Genomic DNA, 25,417 nt, shown 5'->3' on the forward strand with positions numbered 1-25,417 from the left:
GTCTATAAAATAGTCTTGACAAAAAGAAATCAAACCTGAAACTCATCAAGCATCCACGCCCAACTAAAAATTTATAGGAAATACAGAGGACAAAAAAACAAGTTAAACAATGTCATGGCATGCAATACAAGAGCCACAGTGTGAAAAAATTTTCATGACAAACAGCCCAATCTCTTCAATCAATATACTGTAAGAATTTTAAAAACAGAAAAAAAAAAAAAAAAAAAATGGAGACAGCAAAAGAAAAGGGAGTCGGGGAGAAGGAGAGAATAATAGAGACAGAAAGAGGGAAAGAAGGAGAGGGAGAAAAAGGAGAAAACTATTTTAAAAGAGACTTTTTAAGAAATGTCATATCAACCAATCATTGTGATCCTTATTAGGATTCCAATTCAAACGAGTAAAATAATAAAAATATATGAATAATAAAAATATACACAAAAACCAAAATGTTATTGACATTAAAACAACTGAAATTTTGAACACTGAATATTTAATAATGTCAAAGAATTATCATTCTAAAATATGATAATGGTGTGATTTTTTTTTTCTAAAAAAGAGAAACCACTTATCTTTTCTAGAAATATATGAAATATTTACAGATCAAATGACATGATACCTAGATTTGCTTCAAAATATGAGAGGGGAGGGGTGCCTGGGTGGCTCAGTCAGTTGAGCGTCTGACTTCGACTCAGGTCATGATCTCGTGGTCTGGAGTTCGAGCCCCACGTTGGGCTCTGTGCTAACAGTTCAGAGCCTGGAGCCTGCTTTGGATTCTCTGTCCCTCCTCTCTCTCTGTTCCTCTGCTACTCGTGCTCTGTCTCTCTTTCTCTCTCTCAAAAATAAATAAACATTAGGGGCGCCTGGGTGGCGCAGTCGGTTAAGCGTCCGACTTCAGCCAGGTCACGATCTCGCGCTCCGTGAGTTCGAGCCCCGCGTCGGGCTCTGGGCTGATGGCTCAGAGCCTGGAGCCTGTTTCCGATTCTGTGTCTCCCTCTCTCTCTGTCCCTCCCCCGTTCATGCTCTGTCTCTCTCTGTCCCAAAAATAAATAAACGTTGAAAAAAAAAAATTTAAAAAAAAAAAAAAAAAAAAAAAAAAAATAAATAAATAAACATTAAATTTAAAAAAAATATGAGAGGGGACGAGGCACCTGGGTGGCTCAGTTGGTTAAGTGTCTGACTTCGACTCAGGCCATAATATCATGGTTCATGGGTTGGGGCCCCATGTCGGGCTCTGTGCTGACAGCTCAGAGCCTGGAATCTGCTTCGCATTCTTTGTCTCCCTCTCTCTCTGCTTCTCCCCTGCTTGCACTCCATCTCTCTCTCTCTCAAGAATAAAATAAAAATTAAAAAAATATATATGAGAGGGGAGAAAGTAAGCGAGAGTACAGATACACAAGATAGGTCAAGGATTGATCATTGTTGAAAGTGAACAGGAATTCATTATTCTGTTTGTCCACTTTGGCGTATGTTTGAAATTTTCCAAATAACACATTTTAAAGATGCATACACCATATGACTCAGCAATTCCACTCTCTTTATCTTGAAGGAACTCTCGTGTAGGTGCAGGGGAACGCACATGGAAGAATAATTCTGTCTTCATTGTTATTAGTTTTAAAAAATTATACAACAATCTGTAGTAAAAATCTTGATGATCCAAATAAAAGTAGCCATGATACAAAAACAATGTAGAAAGTAAAAAACTGACAACAAAACACAGATTTAAATATGTTGTAGAATGTAAAAATCATAATGCTAAACTATATAAATACACCATTTATGAAAAATATTCCACAATACTATATATTCCCTACAAGTATGTATGTGTATATATGTGTGTATTTAAATCAGTGTATATGTGTACATATTTATGTACAGACATAAATATAAATCGACTAAAATTTGAAAAAGATAGACACCAAATGTTTAACAATGGCTACTTATGAAGAGAATGAGCGAGAACCAGGGCTGTGGGAATGCTCCAGATGGACTTTAGTTTTTATATGTCTTGCTAGTATTTCAAAAATTTCTGTAGATAAAATTTATTTTTAAAACAGAACATTAACTCACCGTTTTGCTATCTCTTTGCAAATCAGTCAAAAAAGTTTGACTTCTGTCCAGAAACAGGACCAAGAAATATCTCCCAGAAAATTAACTATACAACATATATTCTTCTCTATATTAAAAATAATGACATTACAGATAAGAATGCATCAATTTGGGAAAAAATATTAGGTTTACCAGGTGAAACTGCCAATATTCTGCCATTTTTACCTTCAAAAATGGCAATTTCATGAGGTTTGATGTAAGAGATTTTTTCTTTTATTTATTTCTAGAGGAGATTTTCTTTTTTTTTTAAGTTTATTTATTTATTTAGAGAGAGACAGTGGGGGAGGGGCAGAGAGGGAGAGAGAGAGTCCCAAGCAGGTTCCACACTGTCAATGCAGAACCTGACACAGGGATCAAACCCATGAACCATGAGATCATGACCTAAGCCAAAGTCAAGAGTCAGACTCTTAACTGACTCAGCCACCCAGACACTTCAACATAAGAGATTTTCTAATAGCAATGCTATTACTGCAGGAAATTATATATTTTCATATAATATATTCCTGAAAATTTGTAAGAAAGATAAAATGTGTGAAAAGATAAAATAAGTTGCTATTAGAAAGTTAAAAAACACATGCCTTAATTTCACCAGACCAGTTATCAACAATATAATTACAACATTTCTATATTTTCTTCAGATTCTGCCCTCTTACTTAACACACACTGTTGGATTAATACACTTTAATCTGACAAGGATCTGACTAAAGCCAAAGATTTGTAATTTTCATGATGGTCTTAACTAATATTCAGTTTATAAGCATACTTATAATTATCACTATTAACTGATTTTCCACTCATTTTTACAAAATAGGAACAAGTATAAAAATAATCCAAAGACTGCATAAATAGTTTTTCTAAAGATGGCAACACTTTTGAAACCAAAATATTGGACAGACACAGCTACACAATTATCATGTTAGTTGGTTACTAAGTCTTGTTTATTCCTAAGGAAAGCAGGGTATAATGTGCAAAAATACAGGTCATATAAAAAAGTCAGAAAGTATAGAAACAAAGGATTGCTTGTAGTTATAATGACTCTTATCATCACAATAATCCTAACACCATAAACAGACTTCAAGAACTGGGACTTTACAAATATTTGTGGGAAAGATGCAAGAAATGCCTTATTTTCTATTCTGCCTCTTAGACCTTCAGTCTATCAATTCACTCTCCACATTGAATATTAAAAGTATTTCATAAATTTCTCTTAAAAATGACCCAATCAGGTTATTCCTCTGCTTAAAATCCATTAAGTCCTACAAGGAACAAATGATGTGGCTCCTCTCTACTTCTTCATACCTCTGTCATTTTTGCTACTGCTCTCTGTGCTCTAGTTCTGCAGTCTTTTTTTTTTTTTAACTTTAGCTTCACTTTTTAAAAATTATATTTTGTATATTGTCACACAGTAATTTTTTTTGTGTGTACAGGTCTCTGAATTTTAGTATACATATAGAACCACACAACCACCAACACAAGCAGAAGACAGAGAGCCCCATTTCCATGCCCCTCCCCACCCCCATGCCTTCCTACAACACCTAAACCCTAACTGGTCTAATCAGAATGACTTTGTCTTTTTGTCATGTTAAGAGAATGCCATATAAATGGAACCCCATAGTATGTAATCTTTTGAGACTGGCTTTTTTCCACCTAGCACAATGTCTCAGAGATTCATCCAAGTTGTTACATGTATCGTTAATTTATTTCTTTTTATTGGTGGGTAGTAACCCACTGTATGGATACACCACATTTTTTATCTTTTCACCCAACAGGAAAACATTCAGTCTGTTTCCAGTGTTTATTGATTATGAATTAAGCTGCTGTAAGCATTTGTGTACAGATTTGTATGTCAAATTAAGTTTTTTTCCTCTAAGATAAATACCCAGAAGGTGACTATTGAGTCATATGGTAATATGTTTTAAACTGGTTTCCAGCGCATAAAACTCACCAATGATAGTAACGTTGATATTGTACTCTGTGATACAGTGTAAAGAAATGGGCGACTCGCTTCTTGTGCTGTTCTTTCCAAAACACCATAGCCTAAATCTAACCATGAGAAAAACATCAGACAAATCCAATGGAAGGACATTCTACAAAATATCTAACCAGTACTATTCAAAAGTGTCAATGCTACCAAAAAGAAGAAAAAAATCTAACAAATTGTCACAAACCAGAGGAGATTAAAGAAACATGAGAGTTAAATAAAATGTGGGATCCTAATCTGGAAAAGAAAAAGGATATTAGAAACAGAAAAATTGGTACAATATTAATAAAATCTGGAGCTTAGCTAAAAGTAATGTACCAATATTGGTTTCTTGGTTTTGAAAAATACACCATGGTTTTTAATAAGATGTTAATATTACAGGAAAGCGAGGCACATGGGCATCCTGTATTATCTTGGCAACTTTTCTTTATTTCCACACTGACATCTTTTAGTATCTTCAATGTTATAAGTCCTTTCTTACTTAAAGGCCTTTAGATATGCTGGTTCTATCTGCCAGCACATTCTTCTTCCCCCACCTAGTCACTTCTAACTCACCTTTCAGAATTCAGCTTAAATGTCATTCTCCTCAAGGGAAATCTTTCCATCAGGATGGTCAAAAGGGGTTTCATGAGAAAAGGAAAAAAAATCAAGATATATTAGTTCAAAAAGGCTTCCAATTACCAACTCAGCAAGAATCAAGGACTACTGACGGCCTTAAAAACCTATCAGAATTTCCTAAGCTTTGCCATACCACTGTGTATATTTGTCATGACCACCATGCCTTCTCTACCTCTTCCTCCTACCCTTCTCATATGCTTAGCTGTAAAACCCTAAAGCAAAAAAGGAAAGTGTATTTGTCATCTGGGTAGAAAGAAAGGATATCCAATGCCCTGGATAGTAGGCACTGGAGAGAGAGGATTCTCTAAGGAACAGAAGCAAGTGGATGAACTTCCTAGGGCCTAGAACAAGAAGGAAGCTCACTTCCTAGGGGCCTAGAACAAGAAGTTCAACAACAAAAAGGTCTACCCCCAACAAAAAAAACTAAGGCAGTATTGAGAAACAGGCCAATCTTTGTATTAAGCAATCAATTTAAAGAACTGGTGGGGAGGGAGGAGTGAAGACTTCTTTTAAAGGGCCTCTTCCCTTAAAGTGTTATGTAGCTGACAGAAATGATTTCAAAACAGAGCGGGGGCGGGGGAGAGGAGGAGGAGGAGGAGGAGGAGAATGAGCAGCAGCGGCGGCGGCGGCGGCGGCAGCAAAACTAATATTTTCTGAGCATTTGTTGTAAGCCAGGGACTGGGTTGGATACTTTACCTACATGTTCTCATGTAGTCTTTCAAAAAAAAGTCTACAAAGTAGACATTGTAATTTCTACTTTTGAGAGAAAGAAATTGAATTTATACAGCTAAGACTGGTTCTGTTTCCGCTTTATTCTTATTCTCCCCGATTCGTTTTTATAGTAATTAAATTCATTCTGAAAAAAAAAAACAAAAACAATAAAGCCATATATGAAAACTTCAACCTAAATGAGAAAAGACAATTACAAGACACCAGTACTGACATGACAAAGATATCTGAATTATCTAACAGGGATTTTAAAGCAGGTATCAGTAAAATGAACGAATAAGCAATTACAAACGGTACTGAAACATATGCGAAACAGCAAATTTCAGCAAAGAAACAGAAGATACAAAGAAGAACCAAATGGAAATTTTAGAACTGAAGGATACAACAGCCAAAACTGAGAGCAGAAAAACAGAAGAAAGAATCAGTGGACTTAAAGATCAATTGATACAAAGTATCTGGTCTCGGGGCGCCTGGGTGGCTCAGCCGGTTAAGTGGCCGACTTCAGCTCAGGTCATGATCTCGAGGTCCGTGAGTTCGAGCCCCGCGTCAGGCTCTGTGCTGACAGCTCAGAGCCTGGAGCCTGTTTCAGATTCTGTGCCTCCCTCTCTCTGACCCTCCCCCGTTCACGCTCTGTCTCTCTCTGTCTCAAAAATAAATAAATGTTAAAAAAAAATTTTTTTTAAAAAAGAAAGTATCTGGTCTAAATAATAGAAAAATAGGTTGACAAAAATTAATGAAGCATCAGAGACCTATGGAACAACTACGTAAGTTCTAACATTCATGTCATCAAAGTCCCAGAAGGAGAGGAGAAAGAGTGTGCACTGCAAAATTACCTGAAGAAATAATGGCTGACAATTTCTCAAGTGTGGTGAAAATCGTAACTAACAAATCCAGGAAGCTTATTAGCCAACTATAAACAGGTTAAACCTAAAGACATCCAGACACAGACACACAAAAAGTTTCTGAAAACTAAACACAAAGAAAAAATCTTGCAAGTGGCCAGAGAGAAACAGTACATTTGCATATGGAGGAACACGAGTTAGAATGACAGCAGATTTCTCATCAGAAAACATGGAGGTCAGGATTCCTTTACATTAAGAAAAAAAGATTATCAGCCAATATTGCGTGTGCTTTTTAACTCACATTTCAATTTTAGATAGTATTTACTGAATTTCTGCTACAAAAATTGAGAAAAGTATACTCATAATTCCCACATCTCAATTTCATTTTGCTTAAGTTTCAACATTTATATTCTACCTTACAATTGCATAATCAATTACATACATATAATTACATATGCAATTTCCACAGGTATTCAGTCTTCATTCTAATCTTAAGTGAGTTCAGTGTCTGTCATATTTAAAGAACACAGTCAACAAGCTTGAAACTATGGCTAATTTCTCATTCTGGCTTCACTTGGCTCCCCCTACCTAAAATGACAACTCTTCCCTACCACTCTCTTCTTTAACTTCTGTCATACCACTTAATCGCCTGAAATTAACTATGAGTTTTTTTTCTTTATTATCTGTCTTCTTCCTCCACTAAAACGTAAGTGCCATGAAAGCATGGACTTTCATTCTGCTAAATGCTATATGCTTGTCCTTTTGTTGGGACATTCAGTTTGACAATGGAGAGTTGAAAGTCTTTTCTTTAGAAAGCCAGTATCTATATAGCAGCTATAAATTTGGGGGAAAAATGTGATTTCACAGACAATTTTCAAATCAACATCACTTAGATAAAATTTATATGCAATAAAACATGACTAATTTAAGTGGGAATTAATTTTAACAAAAGAAAACACCCATGTCACTACCACAATCAAGATTTAGAACATTTCCAGCATCCCATAACTCTTTGCAGTCTAGATAATTTTTACTTTAATAGGTTAAGGTATCTTAAATGAATTCTATGAGAAATTATTTGATATAATAAAGCTTTTTTCTACAGCCACCAATTAAAGGATCAAAATGCTTATTTATATTTAGTGAGAAGAAGGAAAGAAAATTGTTATACATCCCTTCATGCTGCACTCCCTACATCTAAGAACATACCTTTCGCTCTTCTCCAGGGTGTGTGGGTCTATCCACCATTCAATTCCCAGCTCATGTCACCTTCTCTGCAAAGCTCTAACTCTCCTCTCCTCCTGTCCCTTTTCCAAGTCAATCTCTATGTTCCCATGGCACATTATTATTACCCATATCTCAGTATTTGTTAGTTTATAAACAATTGTTAGCCCATTAAAGAACGAACTATATATTACACACACACACACCCAATATCTGGCATGCAGAGTAGACAGTACATACTCAAATAATCTTAAGATTTGGGTAAAATATCACCTACTCAGCAAAGCCCTTTTCCAACTCAACCTCTTACCCTGGGTATTAGGCACTTGGGTATATTCTTCTAACCCACTACTCAAACAATTCAACTGAATTGTCAATTCAATTAAAAATTCATCATTTTGTCATATAAAGCTTTCCTTTAAATTTTTAATTCTGAATGTTAAACATTAATGCTCAAAAATACTGGCCAATTACTTCATAAAATGCTTGCTATTTTTTTTAAAGAATCTGCACACGTTTATCTACAGATAATTTATGATGTTTCTCTATTTTGTAAACAATGCAGATTTAGTTTTGCACCACTATTGGCAACACACTGGTTTTTCTTTAAAAATCTCGTCTTAGTTTATTCCAAATAAACCTCGTGACCCTAATTCAGCACAATGAACTGCTTCATGCATGTCAACTTTCACTACCCAAGTGTCACTAACATGTTAAAAACTAGATGGGTGTGGAAACCCTTCTTTTTCATAAAGCCCTAGAGAGCAAACCAGGCCTTCAACTCATAATTTTTAAACGTCTGATCCTTCGCTACAAGATTATAATTTTAAAGAAAGTCTAACAATACTTTTGACAAAACAAACGGCAGTTTGACATAGTTTTCCTCTATCTTTGGTGAAGGAGAGATTTACAAAAATGAAAGTAAAGCTGAAAGAATTCCATATCCATGTGGCATAGTTCAATAGAGACTTCCTAAAACAATTTTATTTTGACCCTGAGCATTTTTGTGAATCATTGTAAGCATAAGATTTCGGTAAAATTTTTCCTATATATTTAAATTTTTATTTATTCTCCTAACAGCACTGTCCTTTTACATAACCAAATTTAACTCTTAAAATTAATAAAAATAACATTAGCACAAAGGGACAATCATCCCCATCCACAGGTCAAGATGGAAAACAAAATAGTTTTACAATTACTGTAAGTGGACTTCTCGCATGAAGTTCCACTCCATTTCCAACAGAATTTAAACTGATCTCCCTGACTGAATCTGTTCTGTATACAAATGCCAGATTGAACTCGAATTAAGTTACTCATCCAATGTCAACTTTTTTATTTTTATGTATTTATTTGAGAGAGAGAGAGCGCGCGCGCGCACACATGCACACGTGAGCAGGGAAAGGGCAGAGACAGACGGAGAGACAGAGAATCCCAAGCAGGCTCCACTCTGTCAGCCCCACTGGGGGCTCAATCTCACAAACCATGAGATCATGACCTGAGCTGAAATCAAGAGTCAGACGCTTAACCAACTGAGCCACGCAGGCGCCCCAACATCAATCTCTGTTGAAAAATCATCAGTGACTTCCCATACCACAGAATAAAGTCTCACCCAGTTAGCTTCTTTCCATATAAGTCCACACAGAACACTGCCTTAACCTGTGCCCCAGCTCCTACCTTATCCTCCAGTCAACCGCTACTACCAGGCCTTTCCTCAGAGTGGCCCTCCTTCTCGAGTGCCTTTTACAATTCCTGGCTCCCAACAGAAATCCATATTTACTTAATTTCCATACTCCAGTTCAAACGTCTACAAAAAATTCTTCATCGGCCAATTTGTTCCCCTCTCTTCCTCACTAAGGTACTTAAAAACAGGTTCTGCATGTGTATATGAAAAGCTATTCTAGGCAATGGTGTTACAGCAGAGAACAAAAGTGATACAGTCCCTACTGTCACCATGCTTACACTTACACATAGTGGATATGAAATATTTGGATATTAACTGAGCATAATACATCAAACTTCCCACTGTTGGCCAACTAGGTTGTCCTCAGTTTTATTATTATAAGTAATATTACTGTGAATATAGCTCTGAATTATTTACTCAGGGTTAATTCCCAAGAGTAGAATTACTAAATCAATGATCACAGATACGTTTATGATTTTTACTATATATACTACCATACTGCTCTCTAAATGAACTGTACCAATTCCAAAAGCAATGCATAAGTACTGGATTCCCATAATATAAGTAAAAATAGTTTACTTATTCAATGAGTATGAAAAAGTTATTCACTGTTGTTTTAATTCCCAGGAAGCTGGACTCTTTTTCTTATGTTTGTTTACTCTATGCCTCCTTATGATCTAATGGGCATGACTTTATCAATGTAGGTACTGGATCTTTGTACTGTAAATATTTTTAAATATTCATAGTAATGTTAGATAATATTTAAGGTCATATTTGTAAATATTTTCCATTTTGTTATTATTTTTATTTTTGGCTTTGTATTAGTTTTCTTTCTATAGATGTGCTTAAAATTTTTTATGGTAAAATTTTTAGTCTTCTTACTATTCTTTGCACAGTTTTATTAGCTTTTCAATTTTAAAACGTTACCATACATTTGCATACAGACAGCTTCAACACCAATTTTTGTGGCTGCTATTTGATCATCTCAAAACTTATTAAATAATTCAACCACCTGACAGACTTTATGCTTGCTCATGGTATATTCATTTCCTAAATCATATTTTTTCAATACTGAAGATATTTATTTTTCTTAAAATAATATTTTTAGGTTTCTGAAACCAGAAGTATCAGAATTAATGTCCAAACACCTCCCCCTAGCCAAGGGAAAGGGTAAGTTGTGATGTTTGTCACTGCTTACCCATGTGTAAATCTATGGGAAATACCTTTCCTGAGAAGATATTTAACCAACTATGACCACAGCTAAGTTAACTGCACAGGTTAACTCATACACAGTTCAACTTTAAGGTAAATCTAAAAGCCTACCTGTTGCTTGAGAGTATTTTCAGAAAGATTGAACTATGATGAATCTTTGAAATAAAAAGCTATTGTGGTGGAAAAGTTGTCTGTTGCAGGACAAGCAAGGACAATTAAAGCCAGGAGAAATTGCCCAACCTCTCAAAATAGATCACAGAGTTATCTGAGTTGGAAGAGAGACAGTGGTGCAGCCAATTTACATTTTTACAAGGTACTAACACCCAACCACTGGGTATGAATTTGTCAAAAGTTTCCAGGTGTCTCAAAAAGGAAGTTATTTAAAAAAAAGAAAAAAGGAAGTTATTTAATTCACAGTTTATCTGTAGAAAAACCGAAACTATGAGTTTAGCCAAAAAAGAAAAGCAGTTAAATCCAAACATTTCCCATATGACTCAAGACTATATCATCATAAAATATAAAGAAAAAAAGCAAGCACAGGTGAGAATGTGAAAAAGGATCAGATTTGATTTCACGATTCCAAAGAAGATGGTAGAGAAATTATATGGATAAATGTATGCTTCTGTCAGTTAATTTCTAAGAATTTTTAAAATAAATTTAATGTTTCTTTTTTCTTGAGGATATATTAAATCAATAGTACATACCACAATTAACAATCTCAGAATGAAGAGGCACTTGGATGGCTCAGTCGGTTGAGCGTCCTACTTCAGTTTCAGCTTACATCGTGATCTCATGGTTCATGGGTTTGGGCCCCGCATTGGGCTCTGTGCTGACAGCTCAGAGCCTGGAGCCTGCTTCCGATTCTGTGTCTCCCTCTCTCTCTGCCCCTCCCCTGCTCATACTCTGTGTCTCAAAAATGAATAAACGTTAAAAAATTAAAAAAAAAAAATCTCAGAATGGAGAAAATGCACTGTGCATATGTATGTGTGAATGTTTTGTCTATATTCAGTTATTTATTCACTTGTTCATTTCTGAGTAGAGAAAGAAAGAACAGAAAGCAGGAACAAAACTGAAGATATAATGCATAAAGATCAAACCCTTCCAAGATCCTAAAAGTTACTGTGATGCAGAAAAATACATGATAAATGAAGTAAATACAACCCAGGTGAAAAAGGACAACCAGTTAGATAGCTAGCTAGTAACAACCAAAACATCTGATAAAATTAAAGGTGAGTAATAGCCTGAGGAAAAGTAAATAGAAATGGGTCTTAATTGAGCTTAAAGTAAGAGTGTTAAAAACTTACTGGTATCTTGGGGCGCCTGGGTGGCGCAGTCGGTTAAGCGTCCGACTTCAGCCAGGTCACGATCTCGCGGTCCGTGAGTTCGAGCCCCGCGTCAGGCTCTGGGCTGATGGCTCGGAGCCAGGAGCCTGTTTCCGATTCTGTGTCTCCCTCTCTCTCTGCCCCTCCCCCCGTTCATGCTCTGTCTCTCTCTGTCCCAAAAATAAATAAACGTTGAAAAAAAAAATTAAAAAAAAAAAAACTTATTGGTATCTGAACAAGATTTCAGAGTACCATAATCCTTGATCAACCACCCTACCACTGCAATAGATTCCAGAGAGTGAAAATGAGAAGGGACGCATCAGGCAAAATTGCCTGTTTATTACTATCAAAAGGTTTGGACAAGCAACTAGGGACTCTTTCTGCCTCAGTTACAGGTAAGTCTAACACCTGAGACACTGAGACTAAGGCAACTGGTTTCTTGGTTTCTTTTACATAGGCCTACATCTTAACCCACAGAAAAGAAGGAAAAGATAATCCATCAAGTATTTCCACAAACAGCTGTGATGGAGTAAGAGGAATCCAATTAATCCTCCTGCCTTATACAACCAGAAAAATGGGTAAGACAGATTAATAAAACAACAGTTTTCAGGTATTAGACAACAGTCAAAGCAGGAGTGGGTCACTGAGAAAATGGAGGGGTGAGGAAGGGAGATGAGGTGAGCCCTACAACTGCCCCACCCCACACCCTTGAAGCAGTTTCCAGGATGCAATATAGACAGTGAGGGCTTCAATGAGCCTGGAAATCTCAGAGGGTTGAGGAGACAGAGACTGATGTTCAGGGAGGCCAAGGCAGCCATAATGTGTGGAAAAGCATACCAGAGAAAAGGGAACTGTGCCCAGAAACAGAGCTCTGGAGATCTGCCCTTCAAGGCTTTGGCAGGTAGTGATCTGTTATGTATGAGAAGAAACTACCTAAGGTTGATAGAAGGACCACTGAAAAATAAATAGGCCAAAGAATTCCTAAAACTCATACTAGGAATAGTTTGTATTCCCATCAAGTAGAGTGAAAAGACTTCATAATACATGAGACATTAAGTTCTCAGAAGTTATCAACTCTAAATTAGCTCTAGGAAAATAGGCTGTTCTAGACTCACCCTAACGAAGCTTCCTCAAAACAAAGCACATCTCAAAAAAGCATCAAAGTGATTTCAAAAAATTTTAACTTCATGCCAAAACTTAGACTAACATCATTGAAAGGAATACAACAAAATCCAGCACCCAACAACATGAAACTCACAATGTCTGACATCCAGTGAAAATTTACCAGGCATATAAATTAAAAGGGAAATATGACCTATAACCAGGAGAATAACAAATCAATAGAAACAGATGCAGAACTGACAGAGACACAGAACTTGGCAGACAAAGATGTTAAAAGAGCTACTATAAATATGCTCAATATGCTCAAGAAGGTACAGAAACACATGGGAAGTGTTGAGGGATAAGTGTAAGATTTTTTTAAGGCCAAAATGGAACTTCTAGAAATGAAAAATAGAGTATCTGAAATGAAAAATACACTGGGTGGGACCGACAGCAGATTAACACTTAATTTGAAAACACAGCAATAGAAAAATATCCTGAATGAAGTACAAAGAGGAACAAAAATACAAAAAAAAAAAAAAAAGAACAAAAGGAAAAACAGAAAGAGAACACCAATGATTTGAAGCAATATACCAAACAATCTGATATACATGGAATTGGGGTCCAAAACTCTAGAGGGAAAAACATGACAGAAAAAAAAAAATCTTTGGAGAAATAATGGATATTTTTCAAACCATAAACCCACAGATCCATGAGGCTCAACAAAATCCAAGAAGGAAAAACAAAGCAAACCATACTTAGAAATATCATAATCAGGGGCACCTGGGTTGTTGCTCAATTGGTTAAGCGTCTGACTCCTGATTTCAGCTCAGGTCATGATCTCACAGTCATGAGACTGAGCCCCATGTCAGGCTCTGACTGGGTGTAGAGCCTGCTGAAGATTCTCTCCCCCTCTGCCCCTTGCCTGTGAGCCAGGTCTCTCTCTCTCTCTAAAGAAATATATAACTATAACTATAACTATAACTATAACTATAACTATAACTATAAATATAGATATTTGAATTGTTGAAAATTGTTGAAAACCAGTGATTAAGAAAAAATGTAAATAGGTGCCAGAAGTGTAAAAAAAGACCTGTTATGTACAGAAAAACAAAAACTTCTGATCAGAACCTATACCAATGAGAAGTCGATGGAGTTCTAGTCCTAAGTACTGGAAGAAAGACACTGTCAACCTAAAATTCTATATCCAGTTAAAATGTATTTCAAAATGAATGTGGGTTTTTAGACAAAGGCTGAGAAAAATCCATTACAAGACATGCAATGCTCTCTAGGCAAAAGGAAAAGAATATCAGGTCAAAACTTGGATCCACACAAAGGAATAAACAGCACTAGTAACAGCAAATATATTTATAGATACAAAGACATCTTTGTCTAAGTTTTTAGTTTCTGGGTTGTTTTTTTCTCAATTATCTTAATTTCAATAAAAATCTGTGCTTACAGAAAAACTAAAACAGTAACTCCCCAAAAGAATCCTCATTCTCATGAAGTAACCATTGTTAAGATAGTCATACTGATTTCATAACATTAGTTGGGCATATTTCCATCTTTTTATAATCTCTAGAACAGTTTCTCACCATAGGAATTACATGTTCCTTGAAAGTTAGAAAAAACTCACTGGCAAAATGATCTGGCCCCAGAATCAATTTTGGGAAAAAATTCCTTAAACTTTCTTCCATAATCCTTGGTTTACCCAGATTTTCTTCTTAACGCAGTTTGAGTGTTTAACAATTCATTTCAGAGAGATTTCAAATCAGCTGGCTTAGAGTTAAATAAAGCTGTCTCACAATTTAAAAAATCTCTTTTCTCTCTATATATATATTCCCATTATTCTTTCATACTTTGGTTTTCTATCTTTTTCCTTGATAAAATGAGATTTATTTGTTTTTTAATCTTAAGAAATAGCTCTTAGATTTTTCAATTCCACAGTTCCTGGTTGTTGTTTTTTTTTAAGTTTGTTGTTTGTTTGTTTATTTTGAGAGAGAGAGCAAAAGCAGGGGAGGGGCAGGGAGGGGGGAGAGAGAGAGAGAGAGAGAGAGAGAGAGAGAGAGAGAGAGAGAGAATGAATCCCAAGCAGGCTCCACAGCACAGAGCCCGACATGGGGCTCAAACCCACTAACCATGAGATCATGACCTGAGCCAAAACTGAGACTTGGATGCTTAACTGACTGAGCCACCCTGGCATACCCTTAGTATCTGTTTTTTAATCCATCAGCTTCTGCTTTTATCCTATTTATATCCTTCCTTTCTCTGAGGCATTTATTTTGACTTTATTTATTTGTTACACTAAATTCTGAGGTTGAGTTCACTTTTTTTTTAATCAATTTACTTTTTTTTTTTAATGTTTATTTATTTTTGAGAGAGAGAGAGCACGAGCAGGGCAGGGGCAGAGAGACAGGGAGACACAGAATCCAAAGTAGGCTCCAAGGGCTGAGTTGTCAGCACAGAGCCTGATGCAGGGCTCAAAATCACAAACTGCAAGATCATGATCTAAGCTCAAGTTGGACGCTTAACCAACTAAGCCTCCCTTAATCAATTTGCTTCTAAGAGCAGTATTAGTCTTAGCCTGAGTCTCATTTCAGTTACTTAATAATTTGTTATTTATATTTGATCTTCTATTATTTAAGAACAGTTTTTGTTTGATTTTTCCAAGTGGTTGGAGTAGTGCATTTTAAACTTCCGTTGTAGGGAGAAAATGGACACAAAAAGTTTCAACTTTTCTAGAATTTACTGAGGTTTTCTTTTGTGGCTTAACCCAAAACTTATGTTGCTTTTTTTTCACCATTGCATGGTCAACTGGAAAAGTATACTTAATCTCAATTTAAATAAAAGCTTTAGAAATGACTAAATAAGGCCCATTATAAAAGCAAATGCACGTTTTATACTATAGTCAGTCTTTCACTTTTAATTAGTGTTAAATATATCCATATGGTATTAAGAGTAAGGACAGAGATTCCCAATTTTGCACCTAACCTAACTTTATGTTTACACTGCTAGACCTGTAACAGGCAGAGGGTTTCTTAATAACGTAAGTAATATCTAATCTCAAGGAATGTCCAAAAGTTCTTGAAAATTTCAATGACTATTTAAATTCATTTCCATGTTCTTTTTTTTTTTTTTAAGTAGGCTTCATGCCCAGCATGCAGCCCAACACAGGGCCTGAATTCTCGACCCCACGATCAAGACCTGAGCTGAAATCAAGAGTCAGATGCTTAACTGACTAAGCCACCCAGGCGCCCTTCCATGTTCATTTTTAATTGAAACTAAAGTGATAAAATACTGGTAAGTTCTCCATATCAAACACCGTTTTCAAAAATAATGCATCCCTCCTTCTTCTCTAAAATAGTAAAATGTGATTTGACTATTAAGTAGTATGTTAGAACTATGACCTTTCTTGCATGAGAATCTCTAACTAATGTATCTGTGATTACAATAACTCAGGAGCCCTAGCATATCGGAAATTTACACTGAACTAGCAAAATCCGTATATCACTGGCTTTGCCAAATCTATGCTTTTGCAGTGTGTTTGAACTAGAATGATTCCTTTGTTTTCTAATTCTGATTAAAAATTAGTTTCTGAAGTCAAACTTTGTTTCACCCCAAGAGAAAGAGATGGATGAATCCTGACTCTACTGTGAGTTAACTTCAACGTAAGCCTTATTGGGATGTGTAGCTGGCTCAGTCGGTAGAGCATGCGATTCTTGATCTTAGGATGGTTGAGTTCAAGCCCCACACTGGGTCTAAAGCCTACTTAAATAAAACAAACAAACAAAAGTAAGCCTTATTAAGACTCAGTTTCTTATACATAAAATAGATGCAATAATAGTTTACATGTCACAGAGTTATTTGGACAAAATCTTAAAAGGCATATAAAATGTCTATCATAGTGCCTGGCACAAAGTGAACATTAAATATTTATTATTATTTTTTTGTTTTCCTCATATCAGCTCTCTTTTCTCTTAGATTCACTAATCCCATACTCTGACACTAGCTATGCCTTCTCATTTAAGGTCATGTTCAGAACAATAAACACCTTTATCAACTAACTGATAACAGATATTAAATTGAGTACCTCTCAGCTATGCTTAATCCTGCAGAGCACCTTTTGGTTTCCAAAGTATCCATGTGTCATTTGGAAACTATTTCATCTTTCTACTCAAAGCTTTCATGATCAGATAAGAAAGTGAGTTTCTGTCATACACATTTATTTTATTCTTCAAAAAATATATTTTATCTCTAACCAATAAACTATAGCCCATAACAATAAAGCCTCCTCTTTAATTGTCAAGCGACTGATTATTCAATTTTAATAGCTATGCCACTCAATGATTATAGCTGTCATTTGAAAAAATGGAACTCCTGTGCCTCTACTAGCATCTTTAGTTTCCAAATAGCTTAATGTCAACTTTCTTTTCTTTTTTTTATTTGAGAGAGACAGAGAGACAGAGAGACAGAGAGGGGGAAAGCCCATGTGCAAGGTGGCAGAGAGGCAGGAGAAAAGAGAGAGAGAATCTTAAGCAGGCTCCATGGTTAGCGCAGAGCCCAACACGGGGCTCAATCCCACATCCCTGGGATCGTGACCTGAGCCAAAGTCAAGAATCAGACACTCAACTGACTGAGCCCTACCCAAGTGCCCCATCATTTTCAAAAATACAATTTAAGATATGTTAGGTTGCTTCAGTTTATTGCTATATAAAATCACAGGTGTACCTGAGTCAGAGGGAGGAGTGTGGTGAAGTACAGAAAAATAGTACAACTTTTAACTAGCCCATGCCTTCAAATGGCTACCTTCCATAACCTTTAGGGAAAGGCTGTAATTGTGATTCATCTTTCTCTTGAGGGTGAAACCAAAATTTTCCTTCTTACTAGAGCCTATATGCCTCCTTTCATGAAGCTTAGCTATCTTAAAACCCATGTAGTTGGAACAAGTCACATTTCCCCCTAAATTGTTCCCACCTCACCCCCTAACAGGCAAGTATTCTTTTAACAACCAGCTCTCCCAGTAACCTTTCTCAAACTCAGAGAAAATTATAAAAAAGCTCTTTACAGAGAACACAGAGATTATTCATTAAACCACCATAACATATTATCAACAGTTTTTGCCACCTGTCCCAGGCTTAGGAATTCTTAATGTAACTAAGCCGTATATACCCACCCTTCCCCATTTTAAAAATTAATTAAAGAAAAAGAACTACTTTTTAAAAAACATTATGAAGTAGTTATCTCTTAAGCCAAAAGGCATATTTTTACTAGATATATATTATGTGCTAAACCACATACTACATACTTTGTCTTATTTTGTCTCATGCAACCTATGTAAAGTCAGGTGGGAAGTAATTATATAACAGATGTGAGGGCTGGGGAAAGGAAAGAATAATTTTTTATCTAAGATTCACAAAGAAATTCAGCAAACAGGACCAAAGAAATCAACAAGTAATTGAAAGTAAAATAAGCCATGAATAGGCTGCTTACAGATCAGGAGGTAAATTCAAAATAAAACAAAACAAAACAAAAAACACTAGAAGCTGTTACAATACACTTTTATTCTTTTTGTTTCTTGCTACACACGAATTCTTAGACGAGTAATGAGTACCTTACATTTGTAAAGAAGTAAATTCAACTGGACTCTGGCTCCCCTAAGTATAAAGACAATTTCCAAAATCAAAATTACAAATGAAAATTCCTATTTAAAATTGAACTTCTAGCCAGCACACTAAGACAAAAATAAAAGGTGTAGGGATTAGAGCAGAGAGAAGTTACAAGGAGAGATACAAAAACCTAAAGAAGTACAGACTCTGGGGCCAGAATGCCTGGATTCAAATCCCAGCTAGTAACCCTGGGCAAGTTAATGTCTGCATCACTGGAGCTCCTGCAAGGATCAAATGGGTTAATATGTGTAAGTGCTTAGAATAAAAGCCTGATAAATAGAAAGCACTGTATAGTAAAATTATCCTTTTGTAGGCAATATGATTTTCTATACAGAATACCCAACAGACTCGGGAAATTATCAGAAATAAGAATTCGGCAGGTTGCTAAATACATATAATTCAATTGTCCTCCTATAAGCCAACAAAGAGAATGTAAATTTCTGGACTTGTTTCGTATGGAAATGTTCAAAAAAGCTTAGAGAATAGTACCAAAAATTACACCACCACCACCACCCCCAACACCACAGGTGCCTACTTTAAACAATGATCACATCAACTCATGGCCAATCTGGTTTAATCCCCACCCACAGCTTCCCCTCTACTTTGGATAATAATGAAACATATCCCAGACATATCCTTGCATCCACTATCATTTCAGTATGTGTCTCTAAAAGATAATGACTTTTTTTTAAATTTTTTTTACATTGATTTATTTTTGGTAGACAGAGAGAGACAGAACACAAGTGAGAGAGGGGCAGAGAGAGAGGGAGACACAGAATGCGAAGCAGGCTCCAGGCTCTGAGCTGTCAGCCCAGAGCCCGATGCGGGGCTCGAACTCACAGATCGCGAGATCATGACCTGAGCCGAAGTCAGACGCTTAACTGACTGAGCCACCCAGGCGCCCCAGATAATGACTCTTTTTAAATATAACTACATACTGTTACCACACCTAATAATTAACAATAATTTCTTAATACTAAATATGTAGTGTTCAAATTTCCCTGATTATTTCATAAATATTTATGTATTAAAATCTGGACCTAAATAAGGTCCAATCATTGCTATTAATCTCAGGTTTCCTTGTCACTTCTCTTCTTTTGTTCCCTACAACTTATTCATTGAAAAAAAAAACAAGTTGTGTGTCCCAAGGACTTCCCCAAAGCCTTGATTTTGCTGGCTGCATCTCCATAGTATCATTTCATTTGTTTCCCTGTTTTCTGTGTTTCCAGTAACTGGCAATGAGAGCTAGAGGCTTGATGCAATTCAGGTTCAAGTTCAATTTTTTTTAAAAATATTTATTGATTTTTGAGAGAGACAGCACAAGCAGGGGAGGGGCAGAGAGAGAGGGACACACAGAATCTGAAGCAGGCTCCAGGCTCCGAGCTGTCAGCACAGGGCTGACATTGGGCTCAAACTTGTGAACTGTGAGATCATGACCTGAGCCGAAGTCAGACGCTTAATTGACTGAGCCACCCAGGAGCCCCTCAAGTTCAATTTTTTAGCAAGAATACTTAATAGGTAGTGTTGTGAACTTTCACTGAGAGAAACCTAATGTCTGGCTGTCTCTCTGTGATGTTAGCAGCCACCAATAATCTTTACTTAGGTCCTGGGATTCATGACAAAATGGTGATGTTCTACTGATCACTCATTCTTCATTTATTAACCGGAATAATCCCCAGAAAAGAAACTTCCTCTCCTCAACTACATGGTTACTTTCAGGTACAGTGGGATCCTTAGCATACTCCAAAGAAAACTCATGAGTTTTGGGGGTTTGTTTCTTTTTTTTTAACTATCATTATGCACTCATGGACTTAAACAAAGTTGATGTGACTGAGTATACTGCAGTTATACTTACGATACTCAAAATGTCTCCTCTTTGGCCAGCCAGAGCCCATCCAATTAAGCACCTTCGTTGTTCTGCCACACCCTATTCATGTTTGATAACTTCTTTGCAGAGATTTCAAGTGCCCAGGTCTGAATCATCTTTAACCATAAGCCGCTTTCCATATTCAACTCATTTCCTTCTTATTCTGTATTTCTACTAAATTGAAAATCCCTAATTCTTCATTATAAATCAGCTGTGTTATACACTCTGAATATTATGATTGAACACAGACCCAGAAATTATCAATTATAGCACTATGTCTCACTGAAGTCTACTTTCAGCATTCCATTAAATGCAAAAAAAAACCCAAAAAAAACAAAAAAACAAAACAAAAGCTTCCGAACCTATTCTCTGCTGGCATTCTGGCTCTGGCATATTTTTTCATGTTCTATTCCAAAATTTGGGTATGGTTTTTTAAAATGCACAATGAAATTTCACTGTTTTTTTTTTCTTTGATGAATTGATAAAATCATCAAGTATGGGGAAATGGTCAAACTCTTAGAAGTTGAATTATTCTGTACCATAATTCAGACTTTTGGAAATCCTCATACCTCATCCTTAACATTAAAATTCATGATGCTGTGACTATTTGACGTACTTAATGTATTTGCTATGCTATGCCCCCTTAAAATCATAGAAATGGCATTATCAGTAGTAAAGAGATATTTACCTTACTTTACTAAAAAAATTAAACATTTAAAGCCCTGTCACACTACAGCACCAGCACTCATCACTGTGGAAAAGCAGTATCCTATACTTATTGGCCATTTCTTCATAAAACACTGAAAAGTCATGGCTTTGGTGGTCAAAAATCACTTACATCCACAATTTTTACTACTTTCTTTGATACTAAATCACAATCAGAAATTACATTACTGAATGCCAATTCTCCTTGAAAAAAGCAGGTATGAACTGATATCCTGGTGCAATTTCTTTTCTTCGCAGTTTAAGTGCACCCTTTCCCTGCGGCCAACGTTGCTGGGCTTCGATCACAGGAACCAATGCAACTTTTCCAGGCAACACTGGCTTTAAAACTAAAACAAAGACCACCAACCACCATCACCACCAACAACAACAACAAAACAAAATAACAACAAAAATCCTCTGCCCCAGTATGGATTTCTCAGTGATAAAACAGTAACACATCTCTATGAAGTGCTGGTATGTTCTCTGAACATCAGTGCTTTCATCCAACTGAAAAACAAAAAATTCTGCTAGCATGCACACATGACAGTAATTGCTTTTCCAGATGGTATGCCTTTGATAAGGGATTTTTGCCAAAAGCTCATTTTACTTTCTCTCCAAGCATAATATTTGCCATTAACTTTGAAACTGGTTTTACAAGCTTCTCACTAGTAGTGTGAGTTGACCTGTTTTTTGCTATGAGAAGGGTAACTGTGAATAATACTTACTGGTGTGGTCTTCTCCGTCTTTAGCAACATTAATCTCACACTGAGAAGCATTATTTTATAAAATTTATACACATTTCACTTTTCATCACAAGTCTAAAAAGTAGTATTTCTAAGGCAGAAATATTAATTCAATTCCCCAGGGTGGCATGGAAGGAGAAGAGCCAAAGCCTGTGCTCTTTCCATCATCCCACAGAGAGAAATGTAGCAAGGGAACACCTATTCCCTCAATATACCTTGTTGACAATTGTTTTCAAATGTTTGAGTCCAAACATTTTTTAAAGGTACCATTTTAACTTAATGTAAACTGTAATCTAAGACATAACCTTATAAATGTTCTAGGGCCATAATTCAGGTACTGATTTTATTTTGCTTTGATACAATCTCAAAACCTAAAGCACCCCCCCTCAAAAAATTTACAAAAAAATATTGTCGAAATGTATTATATAAAACTTCTGTGAAATTTTTGTTTGTGAAATTTTCACTTTTCTTCATTTTCAAAGGGGAAAATAAAAAATATTAATAAAGGATATTGTGTGAAAGCTTGGAAATAAATGAGTGGGGAGATACAAGAAATTGATGAATTAGAGATATCCTAATTTAAGGAATCAGGCAAATAAATTTGGCTATGTTGCACTTTCACAAGTAGAACCATAGTTAGCAACCACAACCAATTCATTAGCAGATCCAATTGATCAGAACTTCCTATTCCCTAATCTTAACTTCTGTTGAGATCTGAGCATAGTACTATACTGCTCAGAAAGGACTTCTAGAATTTGATTTTATGTGCTCATCTTCTGACTGTTTTTAAATGGTTTTCAAATGAGTGTATTTAGCTTCTCTAGCCCCAACAGTAAACCTTTGTAGTGAAAAATGCCTTCAACTTCGTTTATAAGGAAGTTATAAATAATTTATATTCTTCCCCATTATCTAGAATCATTCTTTGCAAAGCTTGGACATTCGACTAATGTTGTTAAAAAATAAGAGAAATGTTCTGGAAACAAGACAAATTATATATTTAATCATCATTATTATTTGATTCAAAATGACACACAAAAAAATTTGGAGAAGTACAAGATATCTACTAGCTGCCAGAACAGTTCTAAAACTTCTCATCAAAGCAATCTCTTTTTCATCTATTTGATTCAAGGTAACTTTTCTTCGACAAACATTGTTCAGTTACACCAGCCCCTTTAGAAGATAGTCATTTATTTTAACTGACGCAGTCAGGATTTTCCAATGTCATGGATTCTTATTATTTTAGAACTTATTGCTTTACATATTCTTCTTCCAAAACAGAACAAAATTAAATTAATAATCCTAGTAATAAGTGATACATTTTTCTCAGATCTTTTTCTCTGTATTCGAGCAAGATTAATTTACAAATCTCTATAATATATACAGAGAACTACCAACTTTGACCTGCCCCCTAAAATAATAATTTTCCATACTTCTTGCCTATTTGGAAACACATAATTAGAAAAAAACTTTTTCTTGTTTTTAAATAAATACCTAACTATATTCAGTTTAGAATTTATATGTATTTTAGAAAAATAGATAGCACTATGTTTTTTGTTGACACTACATTTACATTCATTGTTTTGAACTGGCATTTGTAGTCTTTAAAGTGGGATCCACCCCATGACTTGGAAGTGTCACTTGATTCTTTAATTACATATCTCCCTTTTCTGGTCCAAGTGAAACTGACCTATCAGATCCCAAAGGTCCTACAGAGACAGCCCATGTAAAAGTGATACCTCTTGGTGAATAGAAAACCCTTAATAATAAGTTTAGGAGACCAAGAACAAAAAGGTTTCCAAATCAAACCAAAGGACAATCACTAAGATCTCATGTATCATGTGAGCAGACTCTGTCAGAATGCTTAATTCATCTGCCTATCCCAGAGGGTCATACATAAAATAATTACTAAATTGACATTTTTAATAAATAATAAATAATAATTTAATAAATAATAAAATTAAAACTATTATCTAACCTAGTTTACTCAGTCTCAATCTGCACCCAGTATATTCCTTATAATTGACATGCTTTACTAATTATAAAGATTATCTCCCTTTTAAATCTGCATCTTTTCTGTTTTGGGGGCAAGAGGGTAGGGAAGGATGAATTCTTCCATAAAAGCTAAGCATTCTAATACAAAAACTTTTAAACTTATGAAATCTGTATATAGAAACCAATATTACAAAATGACTTCCAAGGAGTCAGATTAAAGTAAAATTGTGCCTCAAATACCTTAGAAAAAGTAGAAATTCTAAATGTTGGGGTCTTCATTTGGAACCAAAATTTTCTACTGCATGATCTTGCTGATGGTCCTTGATTTTATCATCAGAGTCAGTTCCAGTTACATTTCCACTAATAAGGACAGATCTACAGTAGAAGAAAGAAGATACACTTAGTCTACTGAAAACATTACAGATTTAGATTCTATTACATATCACTGTTTCCCTGTAAGCACACGAAAATTCTTACACAGATGCTTTATTCAAGAAATGCCAATTCTCATCCTTGTCCCTACTACAGATTTTAAAAATTGAAATTAAAGATTAAAAGCTCACTAATTAATTAATTAATAAGAGATCATTAGTTACTAGCTTTTTTTTTTTTTTAATTTTTTTTTTTTTCAACGTTTATTTATTTTTGGGACAGAGAGAGACAGAGCATGAACGGGGGAGGGGCAGAGAGAGAGGGAGACACAGCATCGGAAACAGGCTCCAGGCTCTGAGCCATCAGCCCAGAGCCCGACGCGGGGCTCGAACCCACGGACCGCGAGATCGTGACCTGGCTGAAGTCGGACGCTTAACCGACTGCGCCACCCAGGCGCCCCAGTTACTAGCTTTAAAAAGGTTCAGATCCCCAATGAAGATATGTAGCAAACTGGGCTTTGCATCAGTATTCCGAGGAGACCGCGACTCTCAACTCTTAGCTTACTCTCATCAGAATTGCTGACGTTACCCCAGCAGCAGTGGCTTCAGCACCCAGTTTTAGGTAAAGTGGAACAGTAGGAGGGAATGGGATTCCTCGCAGAAGATACCTCAATGCAATGGCTCCTTACCGGATCACTGTCACTGGGACAGGACAAACTTGATTTTTTCTAAACTAATGATAGTATTATATCTTCCCATTTTTATCTCAAAGCTAATTCCTAACGGTGGGGGGCTTTGCAGATTATCAGAGGATGCATAAGAAATGTGAAACCTGCTGGCTTTCATTACTTAAAGCTTAACTGGTTTAGGCTTTACCACTCAGGGTTAAGTTTTTCACTAAATTTAATATTCCCTTTAGATCACAAAGACACAGTGGATTAGGTCCAGAGATGATCACTATATCACAGGTCAATTCAGGAACTGTGCCAGTTAATTCTACCCATGGCTTCCACCCATAATCCCTGGGCTTTATTCAAAACACAAACCATTCTGGCCAATTACCCTCTCCCCTATTTTCACACCCCAGTCTTCTCTGTGCTTTCTTACCCACCCCATGTGTTCCCCCACCACTGCCCTTCCTTTTAACCTTTTCCCCGGAGAACCTATGGAAAACTCTTTTACATAGTGAAACAAATCACCTCTACATCCTCAACCTATCAGTGAACACTGCTTTCAACCGCTGGGCTAAATCTGGCT

At 36.0% G+C, this 25,417-nt stretch overlaps 1 protein-coding gene across 7 annotated transcripts in view; it reads right to left on the minus strand.

Annotated features, from left to right (window-relative positions):
• Positions 1 to 24,355, minus strand: part of NCOA1 (nuclear receptor coactivator 1) — a 186,474-nt gene extending 162,119 nt beyond the window's left edge. For 4 of the 7 annotated variants that reach the window (XM_047067823.1, XM_047067826.1, XM_047067824.1 and 1 more), the window contains exon 1: positions 24,030 to 24,354. The gene's annotated coding sequence lies outside the window, so the exon portion shown is untranslated. Of the gene's footprint in view, positions 1 to 4,051; positions 4,150 to 4,642; positions 4,685 to 24,029 lie in introns of those variants that run through there. The other 3 variants (XM_047067828.1, XM_047067827.1, XM_047067822.1) reach the window with 2 other exon arrangements.
• Between the last annotated feature and the right edge of the window lie 1,062 nt (positions 24,356 to 25,417).

This window comes from Lynx rufus, unplaced genomic scaffold (genome assembly GCF_022079265.1).
Source record: "Lynx rufus isolate CCGP_SWC_20201006 ecotype Redwood Valley unplaced genomic scaffold, mLynRuf1.p SCAF_8, whole genome shotgun sequence".
Lineage (NCBI taxonomy): Eukaryota > Metazoa > Chordata > Mammalia > Carnivora > Felidae > Lynx > Lynx rufus.